The sequence below is a fragment of the Carica papaya genome, chromosome 8, assembly GCF_054855325.1.
Source record: "Carica papaya isolate Zhongbai chromosome 8, ASM5485532v1, whole genome shotgun sequence".
NCBI lineage: Eukaryota > Viridiplantae > Streptophyta > Magnoliopsida > Brassicales > Caricaceae > Carica > Carica papaya.
The window spans coordinates 18,380,716-18,400,157 of NC_142316.1; the positions used below are offsets into that span (position 1 = coordinate 18,380,716).

General features: G+C 46.5%; 3 non-coding genes and 32 pseudogenes across 3 annotated transcripts; all 35 read right to left on the reverse strand.

The window, feature by feature from the left end:
• Window positions 1-82: 82 nt before the first annotated feature.
• On the reverse strand, window positions 83-200 carry LOC148247390 (5S ribosomal RNA; annotated as a pseudogene).
• Window positions 201-1,117: 917 nt separating this feature from the next.
• LOC148247391 (5S ribosomal RNA) lies at window positions 1,118-1,236 on the reverse strand (annotated as a pseudogene).
• A 205-nt stretch (window positions 1,237-1,441) lies between these two features.
• LOC148247392 (5S ribosomal RNA) lies at window positions 1,442-1,560 on the reverse strand (annotated as a pseudogene).
• A 235-nt stretch (window positions 1,561-1,795) lies between these two features.
• Window positions 1,796-1,914, reverse strand: LOC148247393 (5S ribosomal RNA; annotated as a pseudogene).
• A 757-nt stretch (window positions 1,915-2,671) lies between these two features.
• LOC148247394 (5S ribosomal RNA) lies at window positions 2,672-2,790 on the reverse strand (annotated as a pseudogene).
• A 559-nt stretch (window positions 2,791-3,349) lies between these two features.
• On the reverse strand, window positions 3,350-3,468 carry LOC148247395 (5S ribosomal RNA; annotated as a pseudogene).
• Window positions 3,469-4,031: 563 nt separating this feature from the next.
• Window positions 4,032-4,150, reverse strand: LOC148247396 (5S ribosomal RNA; annotated as a pseudogene).
• Window positions 4,151-4,354: 204 nt separating this feature from the next.
• On the reverse strand, window positions 4,355-4,473 carry LOC148247397 (5S ribosomal RNA; annotated as a pseudogene).
• A 563-nt stretch (window positions 4,474-5,036) lies between these two features.
• On the reverse strand, window positions 5,037-5,155 carry LOC148247398 (5S ribosomal RNA; annotated as a pseudogene).
• Window positions 5,156-5,702: 547 nt separating this feature from the next.
• Window positions 5,703-5,820, reverse strand: LOC148247399 (5S ribosomal RNA; annotated as a pseudogene).
• Window positions 5,821-6,381: 561 nt separating this feature from the next.
• LOC148247400 (5S ribosomal RNA) lies at window positions 6,382-6,500 on the reverse strand (annotated as a pseudogene).
• Window positions 6,501-6,706: 206 nt separating this feature from the next.
• Window positions 6,707-6,825, reverse strand: LOC148247401 (5S ribosomal RNA; annotated as a pseudogene).
• A 559-nt stretch (window positions 6,826-7,384) lies between these two features.
• Window positions 7,385-7,503, reverse strand: LOC148247402 (5S ribosomal RNA; annotated as a pseudogene).
• Window positions 7,504-8,420: 917 nt separating this feature from the next.
• On the reverse strand, window positions 8,421-8,539 carry LOC148247403 (5S ribosomal RNA; annotated as a pseudogene).
• Window positions 8,540-8,747: 208 nt separating this feature from the next.
• On the reverse strand, window positions 8,748-8,866 carry LOC148247404 (5S ribosomal RNA; annotated as a pseudogene).
• A 204-nt stretch (window positions 8,867-9,070) lies between these two features.
• Window positions 9,071-9,188, reverse strand: LOC148247405 (5S ribosomal RNA; annotated as a pseudogene).
• Window positions 9,189-9,749: 561 nt separating this feature from the next.
• LOC148247406 (5S ribosomal RNA) lies at window positions 9,750-9,868 on the reverse strand (annotated as a pseudogene).
• Window positions 9,869-10,073: 205 nt separating this feature from the next.
• On the reverse strand, window positions 10,074-10,192 carry LOC148247407 (5S ribosomal RNA; annotated as a pseudogene).
• A 1,237-nt stretch (window positions 10,193-11,429) lies between these two features.
• On the reverse strand, window positions 11,430-11,548 carry LOC148247408 (5S ribosomal RNA; annotated as a pseudogene).
• A 202-nt stretch (window positions 11,549-11,750) lies between these two features.
• LOC148247409 (5S ribosomal RNA) lies at window positions 11,751-11,869 on the reverse strand (annotated as a pseudogene).
• A 563-nt stretch (window positions 11,870-12,432) lies between these two features.
• LOC148247410 (5S ribosomal RNA) lies at window positions 12,433-12,551 on the reverse strand. The gene has a single exon (XR_015814962.1). It is a non-coding gene; the product is annotated as a 5S ribosomal RNA (ribosomal RNA).
• Window positions 12,552-13,113: 562 nt separating this feature from the next.
• Window positions 13,114-13,232, reverse strand: LOC148247411 (5S ribosomal RNA; annotated as a pseudogene).
• A 208-nt stretch (window positions 13,233-13,440) lies between these two features.
• LOC148247412 (5S ribosomal RNA) lies at window positions 13,441-13,559 on the reverse strand (annotated as a pseudogene).
• A 208-nt stretch (window positions 13,560-13,767) lies between these two features.
• Window positions 13,768-13,886, reverse strand: LOC148247413 (5S ribosomal RNA; annotated as a pseudogene).
• A 204-nt stretch (window positions 13,887-14,090) lies between these two features.
• Window positions 14,091-14,207, reverse strand: LOC148247414 (5S ribosomal RNA; annotated as a pseudogene).
• Window positions 14,208-15,279: 1,072 nt separating this feature from the next.
• LOC148247415 (5S ribosomal RNA) lies at window positions 15,280-15,398 on the reverse strand. Its single transcript, XR_015815795.1, has one exon. It is a non-coding gene; the product is annotated as a 5S ribosomal RNA (ribosomal RNA).
• Window positions 15,399-15,603: 205 nt separating this feature from the next.
• Window positions 15,604-15,722, reverse strand: LOC148247416 (5S ribosomal RNA; annotated as a pseudogene).
• Window positions 15,723-16,284: 562 nt separating this feature from the next.
• Window positions 16,285-16,403, reverse strand: LOC148247417 (5S ribosomal RNA; annotated as a pseudogene).
• Window positions 16,404-16,612: 209 nt separating this feature from the next.
• Window positions 16,613-16,731, reverse strand: LOC148247418 (5S ribosomal RNA; annotated as a pseudogene).
• A 203-nt stretch (window positions 16,732-16,934) lies between these two features.
• Window positions 16,935-17,052, reverse strand: LOC148247419 (5S ribosomal RNA; annotated as a pseudogene).
• Window positions 17,053-17,613: 561 nt separating this feature from the next.
• LOC148247420 (5S ribosomal RNA) lies at window positions 17,614-17,732 on the reverse strand (annotated as a pseudogene).
• Window positions 17,733-17,938: 206 nt separating this feature from the next.
• Window positions 17,939-18,057, reverse strand: LOC148247421 (5S ribosomal RNA; annotated as a pseudogene).
• A 204-nt stretch (window positions 18,058-18,261) lies between these two features.
• Window positions 18,262-18,379, reverse strand: LOC148247422 (5S ribosomal RNA; annotated as a pseudogene).
• A 561-nt stretch (window positions 18,380-18,940) lies between these two features.
• LOC148247423 (5S ribosomal RNA) lies at window positions 18,941-19,059 on the reverse strand. The gene has a single exon (XR_015815576.1). It is a non-coding gene; the product is annotated as a 5S ribosomal RNA (ribosomal RNA).
• Window positions 19,060-19,248: 189 nt separating this feature from the next.
• Window positions 19,249-19,367, reverse strand: LOC148247424 (5S ribosomal RNA; annotated as a pseudogene).
• Window positions 19,368-19,442: the final 75 nt, after the last annotated feature.

Consider the following 19,442-nt stretch of genomic DNA (forward strand, 5'->3'; position numbering starts at 1 on the left):
ATTCTTGACTCACATTTGCGTATAAACCAGCGGACCATAGTTCCAGTCGCGCGTAATGTCGAAAGACCCATCTGAAAAAAAATTATTGCGATACGAGGACTTCCCAAGAGGTCACCCATCCGAGTACTACTCTCGCCCAAGCACCCTTAACTGCAGAGTTCTGATGGGATCCAGTACATTAGTGCTGGTATGATGCCACTTGTTTAATTTTGCGCTTCTAATACATACACTCCTTCTCTTTTCTTCCTCCTCCCGTTATTTGTTTCCTTGTGCGTGTGCACTGCACCTCCCGTACTCGTTCTAATATCAAGTAAAATGCTACAGCGCCGTGACTCACATTTGCGAATAAACCTGATGACCATAATTCAAGTCGCGCGTAACATCGAAAGAATCATCTGCAAAAAAATGGGTGCAACACGAGGACTTCACAAGAAAATGGGTGAAATATAAGGGACTTCCCAGGAGGTAACCCATGCTAGTACTACTATCGCCCAAGCACCCTTACCTACGGAGTTCTGATAGAATCCGTTGCATTAGTGCTGGTATGATCGCACCTGTTTCATTTCGCGCTGCAAATACATAAACTCCTTCTCCTTTCTTCCCCCTCCCGTAATTTGTTTCCTTGTGCGTGCGCACTGCACCTCCCGTACTCGTTCTAATATCAAGTAAAATGTCACGGCGCCGTGACTCACATTTGCGAATAAACCTGCGGACCATAAATCAAGTCGCGCGTAACGTCGAAAGAGTCATCTGCAAAAAGATGGGTGCAACACGAGGACCTCCTAAGAAAATGGGTGAAATATAAGGACTTCGCAGAAGGTCACCCATCCGAGTACTTTTCTCGCCCAAGAACCCTTAATTGCGGAGGTCTAATCGAATCCGTTGCATTAGTGCTGGTATGATCCCTCATGTTTCATTCTGCACTGCAAATACATACACTCTTTCTCCTCCCATCCCCCCTCCCGTCATTTGTTTCCTTGTGCGTGCACTCTGCATCTCTCTTTCTCGTTCTAATATCAAGTAATATGCCCCTGCACCGTGACTCGTCTTTGCAAATAAACCAGCGGTTTATAATTCTATTCGCGCGTAACGTCGTATGACCCATCTGAAAAAAAAATTAGTGCGACACGAGGACATCCCAGGAGGTTACCCATCCGAGTACTACGCTCGCCCAAGCACACTTAACTGCGGAGTTCTGATGGGATCTGGAGCTTTAGTGCTGGTATGATCGCACCTGTTTACTTTCGCGCTGCAAATACATACACTCCTTCTCCTTTCTTCCCCTTCCCGTCATTTGTTTCCTTGTGCGTTCACACTTCACCTCTCATTCTCGTTCTAATATCGATTAAAATGCCCCTGCTTCTTGACTCACATTTGCGTATAAACCAGCGGACCCTAGTTCCAGAAGCGCGTAACGTCGAACGACCCGTCTGAAAAAAAATTGGCGCAACACAAGGACTACCCAGGAGGTCACCCATCCGAGTACTAATCTCGCCCAAGCACACTTCACTGCGGAGTTCTGATGGGATCCGGTGCATTAGTGCTGGTATGATCGCACCTGTTTCATTTCGCGCTGCAAATACATAAACTCATTCCCCTTTCTTCCCCCTCCCGTCATTTGTTTCCTTGTGCGTGCGCACTGCACCTCCCGTTCTCGTTCTAATATCAAGTAAAATGCTACAGCGCCATGACTCACATTTGCGAATAAACCTGATGAACATAATTCAAGACGCGCGTAACATCGAAAGAATCATCTGCAAAAAAATGGGTGCAACACGAGGACTTCACAAGAAAATGGGTGAAATATAAGGACTTCCCAGGAGGTAACCCATGCTAGTACTACTCTCGCCCAAGCACCCTTACCTACGGAGTTCTGATAGAATCCGTTGCATTAGTGCTGGTATGATCGCACCTGTTTCATTTCGCGCTGCAAATACATAAATTCCTTCTCCTTTCTTCCCCCTCCCGTAATTTGTTTCCTTGTGCGTGCGCACTGCACCTCCCGTTCTCGTTCTAATATCAAGTAAAATGGTACAGCACCTTGACTCACAAAGCACACTTAACTGCGGAGTTCTGATGGGATCCGGTGCATTTGTGCTGGTGTGACCGCACCTGTTTAATTTCGTGCTGAAAATACAAACTCATTCCCCTTTCTTCCCCCTCCCGTCATTTGTTTCCTTGTGCGTGCGAACTGCACCTCCCGTTCTCGTTCACATATCAAGTAAAATGCCACGGCTCCTTGACTCACATTTGCGAATAAACCTGAGGACCATAATTCAAGTCGCGCGTAACGTCGAAAGAATCATCTGCAAAAAAATGGGTGCAACACGAGGACTTCACAAGAAAATGGGTGAAATATAACGACTTCGCAGGAGGTAACCCATGCTAGTACTACTCTCGCCCAAGCACCCTTACCTACGGAGTTCTGATAGAATCCGTTGCATTAGTGCTGGTATGATCGCACCTGTTTCATTTCGTGCTGAAAATACATACACTCCTTCTCCTTCCCTCCCCCTCCCATCAATTGTTTCCTTGCGCATTCACACTGCGCCTCTCCTTCTCGTTCAAATATCGATTAAAATGCCCCTGCTTCTTGGCTTACATTTGCGTATAAACCAGCGGACCCTAGTTCCAGTCGCGCGTAACGTCGAACGACCTATCTGAAAAAAAATTGTTGCAATACGAGGACTTCCCAGGAGGTCACCCATCCGAGTACTACTCTCGCCCAAGCACAGTTAACTGCGGAGTTTTGATGGGATCCGGTGCATTAGTGCTGGTATGATAACACCCGTTTAATTTCGCACTGCAAATACATAAATTTCTTCTCCTTTCTTCCCCCACCCGTCATTTGTTTCCTTGTGCGTGCGCACTGCACCTCCCGTGCTCGTTCTAATATCAAGTAAAATGCTACGGTGCCGTGACTCACATTTGCGAATAAACCTGAGGACCATAATTCAAGTCGCGCGTATCGTCGAAAGAATCATCTGCAAAAAAATGGGTGCAACACGAGGACTTCACAAGAAAATGGGTGAAATATAAGGACTTCGCAGGAGGTAACCCATGCTAGTGCTACTCTCGCCCAAGCAGCCTTACCAACGGAGTTCTGATAGAATCCGTTGCATTAGTGCTGGTATGATCGCACCGATTTCATTTCGTGCTGAAAATACATACACTCCCTCTCCTTCCCTCCCCCTCCCATCAATTGTTTCCTTGTGCGTTCACACTGCACCCCTCCTTCTCGTTCTAATACCGATTAAAATGCCCCTGCTTCTTGACTCACATTTACGGATAAACCAGCGGATCCTAGTTCCAATCGCGCGTAACGTCGAACGACCCGTCTGAAAAAAAATTTGTGCGACACGAGGACTTCCCAGGAGGTCACCCATCTGAGTACTACTCTCGCGCAAGCACACTTAACTGCGGAGTTCTGACGGAATCCGGTGCATTAGTGCTGGTATGATTGCACCTGTTTAATTTTGCGCTACAAATACATAAACTTATTCCCCTTTCTTCCCCCTCCCGTCATTTGTATCCTTGTGCGTGCGCACTGCACCTCCCGTTCTCGTTCTAATATCAAGTAAAATACTGCACCGCCGTGACTCACATCTGCGAATAAACCATAGGACCATAATTCAAGTCGCGCGTAACGTCGAAAGTATCATGTGCAAAAAAATGGGTACAACACGAGGACTTCACAAGAAAATGGGTGAAATATAAGGACTTCGCAGGAGGTAACCCATGCTAGTACTACTCTCGCCCAAGCACCCTTACCTACGGAGTTCTGATAGAATTCGTTGCATTAGTGCTGGTATGATCGCACCTGTTTCATTTCGCGCTGCAAATACATACACTCCTTCTCCGTTCTTCCCCCTCACGTCATTTGTTTCCTTGTGCGTGCGCACTGCACCTCTTGTTCTCGTTCAAATATCAAGTAAAATTCCACGGCACCGTGACTCACATTTGCGAATAAATCTGCGGACCATAATTCAAGTCGCGCGTAACGTCGAACGGCACATCTGAAAAAAAAAAAATGGGTGCAACACGAGAACTTCCCAGGAGGTAACCCATCATTGTACTACTTTCGCCAAAGCACACTTAACTACGGAGTTCTGATGGGATCCGGTGCATTTGTGCTGGTGTGACCGCACCTGTTTAATTTCGTGCTGAAAATACATACACTCCTTCTTCACTCCCCCCCTCCCATCATTTGTTTCCTTGTGCGTTCACACTGCACCTCTCCTTCTCATTCTAATATCGATTAAAATGCCCCTGATTCTTGACTCACATTTGCGTATAAACCAGCGGACCATAGTTCCAGTCGCGTGTAAAGTCGAACGATCCGTCTGAAAAAAAATTGGTGCGACACGAGGACTTCCCAGGTGGTCACCAATCCGAGTACTACTCTCGCCCAAGCACACTTAATTGCAGAGTTCTGATGGGATCCAGTGCATTAGTGCTGGTATGATCGCACCCGTTTAATTCCGCGCTGCAAGTACATAAACTACTTCTCCTTTCTTCCCCCTCCCGTCATTTGTTTCCTTGTGCGTGCGCACTGCACCTACCGTGCTCGTTCTAATATCAATTAAAATACTACGGTGCCGTGACTCACATTTGTGAATAAACCTGAGGACCATAATTCAAGTCGCGCGTATCGTCGAAAGAATCATCTGCAAAAAAATGGGTGGAACACGAGGACTTCCTAAGAAAATGGGTGAAATATAAGGACTTCGCAGGAGGTCACCCATCCTAGTGCTACTCTCTCCCAAGCACCCTTAACTTGCAGAGTTCTGATAGAATCCGTTGTATTGGTGCTGGTATGATTGCTCATGTTTCATTCTGCGCTACAAATACATACACTTTTTATCCCTCCATCCCCCCCTCCCGTCATTTGTTTCCTTGTGCGTGCACTCTGCATCTCTCCTTCTCGTTCTAATATCGATTAAAATGCCCCTTCTTCTTGACTCACATTTGCGTATAAACCAGTGGACCCTAGTTCCAGTCGCGCGTAACGTCGAACGACCCCTCTGAAAATAAAATTAGTGTGACACGAGGACTTCCCAAGAGGTCACCCATACGAGTACTACTCTCGCCAAAGCACACTTAACTGTGGAGTTCTGATGGGATCCGGTGCATTAGTGCTGGTATGATCGCACCTGTTTAATTTCGCGCTGCAAATACATAAACTCCTTCTCCTTTTTTCCCCCTCCCGTCATTTGTTTCCTTTTGCGTGCGCACTCCACCTCTCGTTCTCGTTCAAATATTAAGTAAAATGTCATGGTGCCGTGAGTCACATTTGCGAATAAATCTGTGGACCATAATTAAAGTCGCGCATAACGTCGAACGGCACATCTGAAAAAAAAAATGGGTGCAACACGAGAACTTCCCAGGAGGTAACCCATCATTGTACTACTTTCCATCATTGTACTACTTTCGCCAAAGCACAGTTAACTGCGGAGTTCTGATGGGATCCGGTGCATTTGTGCTGGTGTGACCGCACCTGTTTAATTTTGTGCTGAAAATACATACACTCCTTCTTCCCTCCCCCCCTCCCATCATTTGTTTCCTTGTGCGTTCACACTGCACTTCTCCTTCTCGTTCTAATATCGATTAAAATGTCCCTGATTCTTGACTCACATTTGCGTATAAACCAGCGGACCATAGTTCCAATCACGTGTAACGTCAACGACCCATCTGAAAAAATATTATTGCGATACGAGGACTTCCCAAGAGGTCACCCATCCGAGTACTACTCTCGCCCAAGCACACTTAACTGCAAAGTTCTGATGGGATCCAGTGCATTAGTGCTGGTATGATGCCACTTGTTTAATTTTGCGCTTCAAATACATACACTCCTTCTCTTTTCTTCCTCCTCCTGTCATTTGCTTCCTTGTGCGTGCGCACTGCACCTCCCGTACTCGTTCTAATATCAAGTAAAATGCCACGGTGCCGTGACTCACATTTGCGAATAAACCTGCGAACCATAAATCAAGTCGCGCGTAACGTCGAAAGAATCATCTGCAAAAAGATGGGTGCAACACGAGGACCTCCCAAGAAAATGGGTGAAATATAAGGACTTCGCAGGAGGTCACCCATCCGAGTACTTTTCTCGCTCAAGCACCCTTAACTGCGGAGTTCTGATAGAATCCTTTCCATTAGTGCTGGTATGATCCCTCATGTTTCATTCTGCACTGCAAATACATACACTCTTTCTCCTCCCATCCCCCCTCCCGTTATTTGTTTCCTTGTGCGTGCACTTTGCATCTCTCTTTCTCGTTCTAATATCAAGTAATATGCCCTGGCACTGTGACTCACCTTTGCAAATTAACCAGCGGTTTATAATTCCATTCGCAAGTAACGTCGAACAACCCATCCGAAAAAAAATGGGTGCAACACGAGGGCTTCCCAAGTTGTCACCCATCCGAGTACTACTCCCGCCCAAACACACTTAACTACTGAGTTCTGATGGGATCCGGAGATTTAGTGCTGGTATGATCGCACCTGTTTAATTTCACGCTGCAAATACATACACTCCTTCTCCTTTCTTCCCCTTCCTGTCATTTGTTTCCTTGTTCGTTCACACTTCACCTCTCATTCTCGTTCTAATATCGATTAAAATGCCCCTGCTTCTTGACTCACATTTGCGTATAAACCAGCGGACTCTAGTTCCAGACGTGCGTAACGTCGAACAACCCGTCTGAAAAAAAGATTGGTGCGACACAAGTACTTCCCAGGAGGTCACCCATCCGAGTACTAATCTCGCCCAAGCACAAATAACTGCGGAGTTCTGATGGGATCCGGTGCATTAGTGATGGTATGATCGCACCTGTTTAATTTCGCGCTGCAAATACATAAACTCATTCCCCTTTCTTCCCCCTCCCGTCTTTTGTTTCCTTGTGCGTGCGCACTGCACCTCCCGTTCTCGTTCTAATATCAAGTAAAATGTCACGGCACCATGACTCACATTTGCAAATAAACCTGAGGACCATAATTCAAGTCGCGCGTAACGTCGAAAGAATCATTTGCAAAAAAATGGGTGCAACACGAGGACTTCACAAGAAAATGGGTGAAATATAAGGATTTCGCAGGAGGCAACCCATGCTAGTACTACTCTCGCCAAAGCACCCTTACCTACGGAGTTCTGATAGAATCCGTTGCTTTAGTGCTGGTATGATCGCACCTGTTTCATTTCGTGCTGAAAATACATACACTCCTTCTCCTTCCCTCCCCCTCCCATCAATTGTTTCCTTGTGCGTTCACACTGCACCTCTTCTTCTCGTTCTAATATCGATTAAAATGCCCATGCTTCTTGACTCACATTTGAGTATAAACCAGCGGACCCTAGTTCCAGTCGCGCGTAGCGTCGAACGACCCGTCTGAAAATAAATTGGTGCCACACGAGGACTTCCCAGGAGGTCACCCATCAGAGTACTACTCTAGCCCAAGCACACTTAACTGCGGAGTTCTGATGGGATCCGGTGCATTAGTGCTGGTGTGATCGCACCTGTTTACTTTAGCGCTGCAAATACATAAACTCATTCCCCTTTCTTCCCCCTCCCGTCATTTGTTTCCTTGTGCGTGCGCACTGCACCTCCCGTTCTCGTTCTAATATCAAGTAAAATGCCACGACGCCGTGACTCACATTTGTGAATAAACCTGCGGACCATAAATCAAGTCGCGCGTAACATCGAAAGAATCATCTGCAAAAAGATAGGTGCAACACGAGGACCTCCCAAGAAAATGGGTGAAATATAAGGACTTCGCAGGAGGTCACCCATCTGAGTACTTTTCTCGCCCAAGCACCCTTAACTGCGGAGTTCTGATAGAATCTGTTGCATTAGTGCTGGTATGATCCCTCATGTTTCATTCTGCACTGCAAATACATACACTCCTTCTCCTTTCTTCCCGCTCCCGTATTTTGTTTCCATGTGCGTGCACACTGCACCTCTCGTGCTCGTTCTAATATCAAGTAAAATGCTAAGGTGCCGTGACTCACATTTGCGAATAAACCTGAGGACCATAATTTAAATCGCGCGTAACGTCGAAAGAATCATCTGCAAAAAAATGGGTGCAACACGAGGACTTCCTAAGAAAATAGGTGAAATATAAGGACTTCGCATGAGGTCACCCATCCTAGTGCTACTCTCGCCCAAGCACCCTTAACCTGCGGAGTTCTGATAGAATCCGTTGTATTGGTGCTGGTATGATTGCTCATGTTTCATTCTGGGCTGTAAATACAGACACTTTTTCTCCCTCCATCCCCCCTCCCGTCATTTGTTTCCTTGTGCGTGCATTCTGCATCTCTCCTTCTCGTTCTAATATCAATTAAAATGCCCTTGCTTCTTGACTCACATTTGCGTATAAACCAGTGGACCCTAGTTCCAGTCGCGCGTAATGTCGAACGACCCGTCTGAAAAAAAAAATTAGTGCAACACGAGGACTTCCCAGGAGGTCACCAGTCCGAGTACTACTCTCACCCAAGCACACTTAACTGCGGAGTTCTGATGGGATCCGGTGCATTAATGCTGGTATGATCGCACCTATTTAATTTCGCGCTGCAAATACATAAACTCCTTTCCCTTTCTTCCCCCTCCCGTCATTTCTTTCCTTGTGCGTGCGCACTGCACCTCTCGTTCTCGTTCAAATATCAAGTAAAATGCCACGGCGCCGTGACTCACATTTGCGAATAAATCTGCGGACCATAATTAAAGTCGCGCGTAACGTCGAACGGCACATCTGAAAAAAAAAAGTGGGTGCAACACGAGAACTTCCTAGGAGGTAACCCATCATTGTACTACTTTCGCCAAAGCACAGTTAACTGCGGAGTTCTGATGGGATCCGGTGCATTTGTGCTGGTGTGACCGCACCTGTTTAATTTCGTGCTGAAAATACATACACTCCTTCTTCCCTCCCCCCCTCCCGTCATTTATTTCCTTGTGCGTTCACACTGCACCTCTCCTTCTCGTTCAAATATCGATTAAAATGCCTCTGATTCTTGACTCACATTTGCGTATAAACCAGCAGACCATAGTTCCAGTCGCGCGTAACGTCGAACGACCCATCTGAAAAAAAATTGTTGCGATACGAAGACTTCCCAAGATGTCACCCATCCGAGTACTACTCTCGCCCAAGCACACTTAACTACAGAGTTCTGATGGGATCCAGTGCATTAATGCTGGTATGATGCCACTTGTTTAATTTTGCGCTTCAAATACATACACTCCTTCTCTTTTCTTTCTCCTCCCGTCATTTCTTTCCTTGTGCGTGCGCACTGCACCTCCCGTACTCGTTCTAATATCAAGTAAAATGCCACGACGCGGGGACTCACATTTGCGAATAAACCTGCGGATCGTAAATCAAGTCGCGCGTAACGTCGAAAGAATCATCTGCAAAAAGATGGGTGCAACACGAGGACCTCCCAAGAAAATGGGTGAAATATAAGGACTTCGCAGGAAGTCACCCATCCGAGTACTTTTCTCGCTCAAGCACCCTTAACTGCGGAGTTCTGATAGAATCCGTTGCATTAGTGCTGGTATGATCCATCATGTTTCATTCTACACTGCAAATACATACACTCTTTCTTCTCCCATCCCCCCTCCCGTCATTTGTTTCCTTGTGCGTACACTCTGCATCTCTCTTTCTCGTTCTAATATCAAGTAATATGCCCCGGGACCGTGACTCACCTTTGTAAATGAACCAGCGGTTTATAATTCCATTCGCGCGTAACGTCGAACAACCCATCCGAAAAAAAATAGGTGCACCACGAGGGCTTCCCAAGTGGTCACCCATCCGAGTACTACTCTCGCCAAAGCACACTTAACTGCGGAGTTCTGATGAGATCCGGGGCTTTGGTGCTGGTATGATCGCATAAGTTTAATTTTGCGCTGCAAATACATACACTCCTTCTCCTTTCTTCCCCCTCCCGTCATTTGTTTCCTTGTGCGTTCACACTTCACTTCTCATTTTCGTTCTAATATCGATTAAAATGCCCCTGCTTCTTGACTCACATTTGCGTATAAACCAGTGGACCCTAGTTCCAGACGCGCGTAACGTCGAACGACCCGTCTGAAAAAAAATTGGTGCGACACGAGGACTTCCCAGGAGGTCACCCATCCGAGTACTAATCTTGCCAGAGCACACTTAATTGCGGAGTTCTGATAGGATCCGGTGCATTAGTGCTGGTATGATCGCACCCATTTAATTCTTCGCTGCAAATACATAAATTCCTTCTCCTTTCTTCCCCCTCCCGTCATTTGTTTCCTTGTGCGTCCGCACTGCAACTCCCGTGCTCGTTCTAATATCAAGTAAAATGCTACGGTGCCGTGACTCACATTTGCGAATAAACCTGAGGACCATAATTCAAGTCGCGCGTATCGTCGAAAGAATCATCTGCAAAAAAATGGGTGCAACACGAGAACTTCCTAAGAAAATGGGTGAAATATAAGGAGTTCGCAGGAGGTAACCCATGCTAGAACTACTCTCGCCCAAGCACCCTTACCTACGGAGTTTTGATAGAATCCGTTGCATTAGTGCTGGTATGATCGCACCTGTTTCATTTCGTGCTGAAAATACATACACTCCTTCTCCTTCCCTCCCCCTCCCATCAATTGTTTCCTTGTGCGTTCACACTACACCTCTCCTTCTCGTTCTAATATCGATTAAAATGCCCCTGCTTCTTGACTCACATTTGCGTATAAACCAGCGGACCCTCGTTCCAGTCGCGCGTAACGTCGAACGACCCATCTGAAAAAAATTAGTGCGACGTGAGGACTTCCCAGGAGGTCAGCCATCCGAGTACTACTCTCGCCCAAGCACACTTAATTGCAGAGTTCTGATGGGATCCAGTGCATTAGTGCTGGTATGATGCCATTTGTTTAATTTTGCGCTTCAAACACATACACTCCTTCTCTTTTCTTCCTCATCCCGTCATTTGTTTCCTTGTGCGTGCGCACTGCACCTCCCGTACTCGTTCTAATATCAAATAAAATGCCACGGCGCCATAACTCACATTTGCGAATAAACCTGCGGACTATAAATCAAGTCGCGCGTAACGTCGAAAGAATCATCTGTAAAAAGATGGGTGCAACACGAGGACCTCCCAAGAAAATGGGTGAAATATAAGGACTTCGCAGGAGGTCACCCATCCGAGTACTTTTCTCGCTCAAGCACCCTTAACTGCGGAGTTCTGATAGAATCCATTGCATTAGTGCTGGTATGATCCCTCATGTTTCATTTTGCACTGCAAATACATACACTCTTTCTCCTCCCATCCCCCCTCCCGTCATTTGTTTCCTTGTGCGTGCTCTCTGCATCTCTCTTTCTCGTTCTAATATCAAGTAATATGCCCCGGCACTATGACTCACCTTTGTAAATGAACCAGCGGTTTATAATTCTATTCGCGCGTAACGTCGAACAACCCATCCGAAAAAAAATAGGTGCAACACGAGGGCTTCCCAGGTGGTCACCGATCCGAGTACTACTCTCGCCCAAGCACACTTAACTGCGGAGTTCTGATGGGATCCGGGGCTGTAGTGCTGGTATGATCGCACCGGTTTAATTTCGCGCTGCAAATACATACACTCCTCCTTTCTTCCCCCTCCCGTAAATTGTTTCCTTGTGCGTTCACACTTCACCTCTCATTCTCATTCTAATATCGATTAAAATGCCCCTGCTTCTTGACTCACATTTGCGTATAAACCAGCGGACCCTAGTTCCATACGCGCGTAACGTCGAACGACCCGTCTGAAAAAAAATTGGTGCGACATGAGGACTTCCCAGGAGGTCACCCATCCGAGTGCTACTCTCGCCCAAGCACACTTAACTGCAGAGTTCTAAGGGGATCTGGTGTATTAGTGCTGGTATGATCGCAGCCATTTAATTCCGCGCTGCAAATACATAAAATCCTTCTCCTTTCTTCCCCCTCCCGTCATTTGTTTCCTTGTGCGTGCGCACTGCACCTCTCGTTCTCGTTCAAATATCAAGTAAAATGCCATGGCGCCGTGTCTCACATTTGCGAATAAATCTGCGGACCATAATTAAAATCACGCGTAACGTCGAACGGCACATCTGAAAAAAAGAAAATGGGTGCAACACGAGTACTTCACAAGAAAATGGGTGAAATATAAGGACTTCGCAGGAGCTAACCCATGCTACTACTACTCTCGCCCAAGCACCCTTACCTACGGAGTTCTGATAGAATCCATTGCATTAGTGCTGGTATGATCGCACCTGTTTTATTTCGTGCTGAAAATACATACACTCCTTCTCCTTCCCTCCCCCTCCCATCAATTGTTTCCTTGTGCGTTCACACTGCACCTCTCCTTCTCGTTCTAATATCGATTAAAATGCCTTTGCTTCTTGATTCACATTTGCGTATAAACCAGCGGACCCTAGTTCAAGTCGTGCTTAACGTCGAACGACCCGTCTGAAAATAAATTTGTGCGACACAAGGACTTCACAGGAGGTCACCCATCCGAGTACTACTCTTGCCCAAGCACACTTAACTGCGGAGTTCTGATGGGATCCGGTGCATTAGTGCTGGTATGATCGCACCCATATAATTTTGCGCTACAAATACATAAACTCCTTCTCCTTTCTTCCCCCTCCCGTCATTTGTTTCCTTGTGCGTGCGCACTGCACCTCCCGTGCTCGTTCTAATATCAAGTAAAATGCTACGGTGCCGTGACTCACATTTGCGAATAAACCTGAGGACCATAATTCAAGTCGCGCGTATCGTCGAAAGAATCATCTGCAAAAAAATGGGTGCAACACGAGGACTTCCTAAGAAAATGGGTGAAATATAAGGACTTCGCAGGAGGTCACCCATCCTAGTGCTACTCTCGCCCAAGCACCCTTAACTTGTGGAGTTCTGATAGAATCCGTTGCATTGGTGCTGGTATGATGGCTCATGTTTCATTCTGCGTTGCAAATACATACACTTTTTCTCCCTCCATCCCCCCTCCCGTCATTTGTTTCCATGTGCGTGCACTCTGTATCTCTCCTTCTCGTTCTAATATTGATTAAAATGCCCCTACTTCTTGTCTCACATTTGCGTATAAACCAACGGACCATAGTTCTAGTCGCGCGTAACGTCGAACGACCCGTCTGAAAAAAAAATTGGTGCGATACGAGGACTTCCCAGGAGGTCACCCATCCGAGTACTACTCTTGCCCAAGCACACTTAACTGCGGAGTTCTGATGGGATCCGGCGCATTAGTGCTGGTATGATCGCGCCCCTTCAATTCCACGCTGCAAATACATAAACTCCTCTCCTTTCTTCCCCCTCCCGTCATTTGTTTCCTTGTGCGTGCGCACTGCACCTCTCGTTCTCGTTCAAATATCAAGTAAAATGCCACGGCGCCGTCACTCACATTTGCGAATAAATCTGCTGACCATAATTAAAGTCGCGCATAACGTCGAACGGCACATCTGAAGAAAAGAAAATGGGTGCAACACGAGAACTTCCCAGGAGGTAACCCATCATTGTACTACTTTCGCCAAAGCACACTTAACTGCGGATTTCTGATGGGATCCGGTGCATTAGTGCTGGTATGATCGCACCTGTTTAATTTCGCCTGCAAATACATAAACTCCTTCTCCTTTCTTCCCCCTCCCGTCATTTGCTTCCTTGTGCGTGCGCACTGCACCTCTCGTTCTCGTTCAAATATCAAGTAAAATGCCACGGCGCCGTCACTCACATTTGCGAATAAATCTGCGGACCATAATTAAAGTCGCGCGTAACGTCGAACGCCACATTTGAAAAAAAGAAAATGGGTGCAACACGAGAACTTCCCAGGAGGTAACCCATCATTGTACTACTTTCGCCAAAGCACACTTACCTGCGGAATTCTGATGGGATCCGGTGCATTTGTGCTGGTGTGACCGCACCTGTTTAATTTCGTGCTGAAAATACATACACTCCTTCTTCCCTCCCCCCCTCCCATCATTTGTTTCCTTGTGCGTTCACACTGCACCTCTCCTTCTCGTTCTAATATCGATTAAAATGCCCCTTTTTCTTGACTCACATTTGCGTATAAACCAACGGACCATAGTTCCAGTCGCGCGTAACGTCGAACGACCCATCTGAAAAATAATTGTTGCGATACGAGGACTTCCAAGAGGTCACCCATACGAGCACTACTCTCGCCCAAGCACCCTTAACTGTAGAGTTCTGATGGGATCTAGTGCATTAGTGCTGGTATGATGCAACTTGTTTAATTTTGCGCTTCAAATACATACACTCCTTCTCTTTTCTTCCTCCTCCCGTCATTTGTTTTCTTGTGCGTGCGCACTGCACCTCCCGTACTCGTTCTAATATCAAGTAAAAAACCACGGTGCCGTGACTCACATTTGCGAATAAACCTGCGGACCATAAATCAAGTCCCGCGTAACGTCGAAAGAATCATCTGCAAAAAGATGGGTGCAACACGAGGACCTCCCAAGAAAATGGGTGAAATATAATGACATCGGAGGAGGTCACCCATCCGAGCACACATAACTGCGGAGTTCTGATGGGATCCGGTGCATTAGTGCTGGTATGATTGCACCTGTTTAATTTTGCGCTGCAAATAAATAAACTCATTCCCCTTTCTTCCCCCTCCCGTCATTTGTTTCCTTGTGCGTGCGCACTGCACCTCCCGTTCTCGTTCTAATATCAAGTAAAATTCTACAGCGCCGTGACTCACATTTGCGAATAAACCTGAGGACCATAATTCAAGTCGCGCGTAACATCGAAAGAATCATCTGCAAAAAAATGGGTGCAACATGAGGACTTCACAAGAAAATGGGTGAAATATAAGGACTTCGTAGGAGGTAACCCATGCTAGTACTACTCTCACCCAAGCACCCTTACCTACGGAGTTCTGATAGAATCCGTTGCATTAGTGCTGGTATGATCGCACCTGTTTCATTTCGTGCTGAAAATACATACACTCCTTCTCCTTCCCTCCCCCTCCCATCAATTGTTTCCTTGTGCGTTCACACTGCACCTCTGCTTCTCGTTCTAATATCGATTAAAATGCCCCTGCTTCTTGAAGCACATTTGCGTATAAACCAACGGACCCTAGTTCCAGTCGCGCGTAACGTCGAAAGACCCGTCTGAAAAAAAATTGGTGCGACACGAGGACTTCCCAGGAGGTCAACCATCCGAGTACTAATCTCGCCAAGCACACTTAACTGCGAAGTTCTGATGGGATCTAGTGCACCGTGACTCACCTTTGCAAATGAACCAGCGGATTATAATTCCATTCGCGCGTAACGTCGAACAACCCATCCGAAAAAAAATAGGTGCAACACGAGGGCTTCCCAGGTGGTCACCCATCCAAGTACTACCCTCGCCCAAGCACACTTTACTGCGGAGTTCTGATGGGATCCGTTGCATTAGTGCTGGTATGATCGCACCTGTTTCATTTCGTGCTGAAAATAAATACACTCCTTCTCCTTCCCTCCCCCTCCCATCAATTGTTTCCTTGTGCGTTCAAACTGCACCTATCCTTCTCGTTCTAATATCGATTAAAATACCCTTTCTTTTTTACTCACATTTGAGTATAAACCAGCGGACCCTAGTTCCAGTCGCGCGTAACGTCGAACGACCCGTCTGAAAAAAAATTGGTGCGACACGAGGACTTCCCATGAGGTCACCCATCTGAGTACTACTCTCGCCCATGCACACTTAACTGCGGAGTTCTGATGGGATCCAGTGCATTAGTGATGGTATGATCGCACCTGTTTAATTCTGCGCTGCAAATACATAAACTCCTTCTCCTTTCTTCCCCCTCCCGTCATTTGTTTCTTTGTGCGTGCGCATATGCATCTCCCGTGCTCGTTCTAATATCAAGTAAAATGCTACGGTGCCGTTACTCACATTTGCGAATAAACCTGAGGACCATAATTCAAGTCGCACGTATCGTCGAAAGAATCATCTGCAAAAAAATAGGTGCAACACGAGGACTTCCTAAGAAAATGGGTGAAATATAAGGACTTAGCAGGAGGTCACCCATCCTAGTCCTACTCTCACCCAAGCACCCTTAACTTGCGGAGTTCTGATAGAATTCGTTGCATTGGTGCTGGTATGATTGCTCATGTTTCATTCTGCGCTGCAAATACATACACTTTTTCTCCCTCCATCCCTCCTCCCGTCATTTGTTTCCTTGTGCGTGCACTCTGCATCTCTCTTTCTCGTTCTAATATCGATTAAAATGCCCCTGCTTCTTGACTCACATTTGCGTATAAACCAGTGGACCCTAGTTCCAGTCGCGCGTAACGTCGAACGACCCGTCTGAAAAAAAATTAGTGCGATACGAGGACTTCCCAGGAGGTCTCCAATCTGAGTACTACTCTCGCCCAAGCACACTTAACTGCGGAGTTCTGATGGGATCCGGTGCATTAGTGCTGGTATGATTGCACCTGTTTAATTTCGCGCTGCAACTACATAAACTCCTTCTCCTTTCTTCCCCCTCCCGTCATTTGTTTCCTTGTGCGTGCGTACTGCACCTCTCGTTCTCGTTCAAATATCAAGTAAAATACCACGGCGCCGTGACTAACATTTGCGAATAAATCTGCAGACCATAATTTAAGTCGTGCGTAACGTCGAACGACACATCTGAAAAAAAGAAAATGGGTGCAACACGAGAACTTCCCATGAGGTAACCCATCATTGTACTACTTTCGCCAAAGCAAACTTAACTGCGTAGTTCTGATGGGATCCGGTGCATTTGTGCTGGTATGACCGCACCTGTTTAATTTCGTGCTGAAAATACATACACTCCCTCTTCCCTCCCCCCTCCCATCATTTGTTTCCTTGTGCGTTCACACTGCACCTCTCCTTCTCGTTCTAATATCGATTAAAATGCCCCTGATTCTTGACTCACATTTGCGTATAAACCAGCGGACCATAGTTCCAGTCGCGCGTAACGTCGAACGACCCATCTGAAAAAAAATTGTTGCGATACGAGAACTTCCTAAGAGGTCACCCATCCGAGTACTACTCTCGCCCAAGCACACTTAACTACAGAGTTCTAATGGGATCCAGTGCATTAGTGCTGGTATGATGCCACTTGTTTAATTTTGCGCTTCAAATACATACACTCCTTCTCTTTTCTTCCTCCTCCCGTCATTTGTTTTCTTGTGCGTGCGCACTGCACCTCCCGTACTCGTTTTAATATCAAGTAAAATGCCACGGCGCCGTGACTCACATTTGCGAATAAACCTGCGGACCATAAATCAAGTCGCGCGTAACGTCGAAAGAATCATCTGCAAAAAGATGGGTGCAACACGAGGACCTCCCAAGAAAATGGGTGAAATATAAGGACTTCGCAGGAGGTCACCCATCCGAGTACTTTTCTCGCCCAAGCACCCTTAACTCCGGAGTTCTGATAGAATCAGTTGCATTAGTGCTGGTATGATCCCTCATGTTTCATTCTGCACTGTAAATACATACACTCTTTCTCCTCCCATCCCCCCTCCTGTCATTTGTTTCCTTGTGCGTGCACTCTGTATCTCTCTTTCTCGTTCTAATATCAAGTAATATGCCCCGGCACCGTGACTCACCTTTGCAAATGAACCAGCGGTTTATAATTCCATTCACGCGTAACGTCGAACAACCCATCCGAAAAAAAATAGGAGCAACACGAGGGCTTCCCAAGTGGTCACACATCCGAGTACTACTCTCGCCCAAGCACACTTAACTGCAGAGTTCTGTTTGGATCCGGAGCTTTAGTGCTGGTATGATCGCACCTGTTTAATTTCGCGCTGCAAATACATAAACTCCTCTTTTCTTCCCCCTCCCGTCATTTGTTTCCTTGTGCGTGCGCACTGCACCTCACGTTCTCGTTCAAATATCAAGTAAAATGCCACGGCACCGTGACTCACATTTGCGAATAAATTTACGGACCATAATTAAAGTCGCGCGTAACGTCGAATGGCACATCTGAAAAAAAGAAAATGGGTGCAACACGAGAACTTCCCAGGAGGTAACCCATCATTGTACTACTTTCGCTAAAGCACACTTAACTGCGGAGTTCTGATGGGATCCGGTGCATTTGTGCTGGTGTGACCGCACCTGTTTAATTTCGTGCTGAAAATACATACACTCCTTCTTCCCTCCCCCTCTCCCATCATTTGTTTCCTTGTGCGTTCACACTGCACCTCTCATTCTCGTTCTAATATCGATTAAAATGCCCCTGATTCTTGACTCACATTTGCGTATAAACCAGCAAACCATAGTTCCAGTCGCGCGTAACGTCGAACGACCCATCTGAAAAAAAATTGTTGCGATACGAGGACTTACCAGGAGGTCACCCATATGAGTACTACTCTCGCCCAAGCACACTTAACTGCGGAGTTCTGACGGGATCCGGTGCATTAGTGCTTGTATGATGCCACTTGTTTAATTTTGCGCTTCAAATACATACACTCCTTCTCTTTTCTTCCTCCTCCCGTCATTTGTTTCCTTGTGCGTGCGCACTGCACCTCCCGTACTCGTTCTAATATCAAGTAAAATGCCACGGCGCCGTGACTCACATTTGCGAATAAACCTGTGGACCATAAATCAAGTCGCGCGTAACGTCGAAAGAATCATTTACAAAAAGATGGGTGCAACACGAGGACCTCCCAAGAAAATGGGTGAAATATATGGACTTCGCATTAGGTCACCCATCCGAGTACTTTTCTCGCCCAAGCACCCTTAACTGCGGAGTTCTGATAGAATCCGTTGCATTAGTGCTGGTATGATCCCTCATGTTTCATTCTGCACTGCAAATACATACACTCTTTCTCCTCCTATCCCACCTCCCATCATTTGTTTCCTTGTGGGTGCACTCTGCATCTCTCTTTCTCGTTCTAATATCAAGTAATATGCCCCGGCACCGTGATTCACCTTTGCAAATGAATCAGCGGTTTAAAATTCCATTCGCGTGTAACGTCGAACAACCCATCCGAAAAAAAATAGGTGCAACACGAGGGCTTCCCAAGTGGTCACCCATCCGAGTACTACCCTCACCCAAGCACACTTAACTGCGGAGTTCTGATGGGATCTGGAGCTTTAGTGCTGGTATGATCGCACCAGTTTAGCTTCGCGCTGCAAATACATACACTCCTTCTCCTTTCTTCCCCCTTCCATCATTTGTTTCCTTGTGCGTTCACACTTCACCTCTCATTAAAATGCTCTTGCTTCTTGACTCATATTTGCGTATAAACCAGTGGACCCTAGTTCCAGTCGCGCGTAACGTCGAATTTCCCGTCTGAAAAAAAAAATTAGTGCGACACGAGGACTTCCCAGGAGGTCACCCATCCGAGTACTAATCTCGGCCAAGCACACTTCACTGCGGAGTTCTGATGGGATCCGGTGCATTAGTGCTGGTATGATCGTACCTGTTTAATTTTGTGCTGCAAATACATAAACTCATTCCCCTTTCTTCCCCCTCCCGTCATTTGTTTCCTTGTGCGTG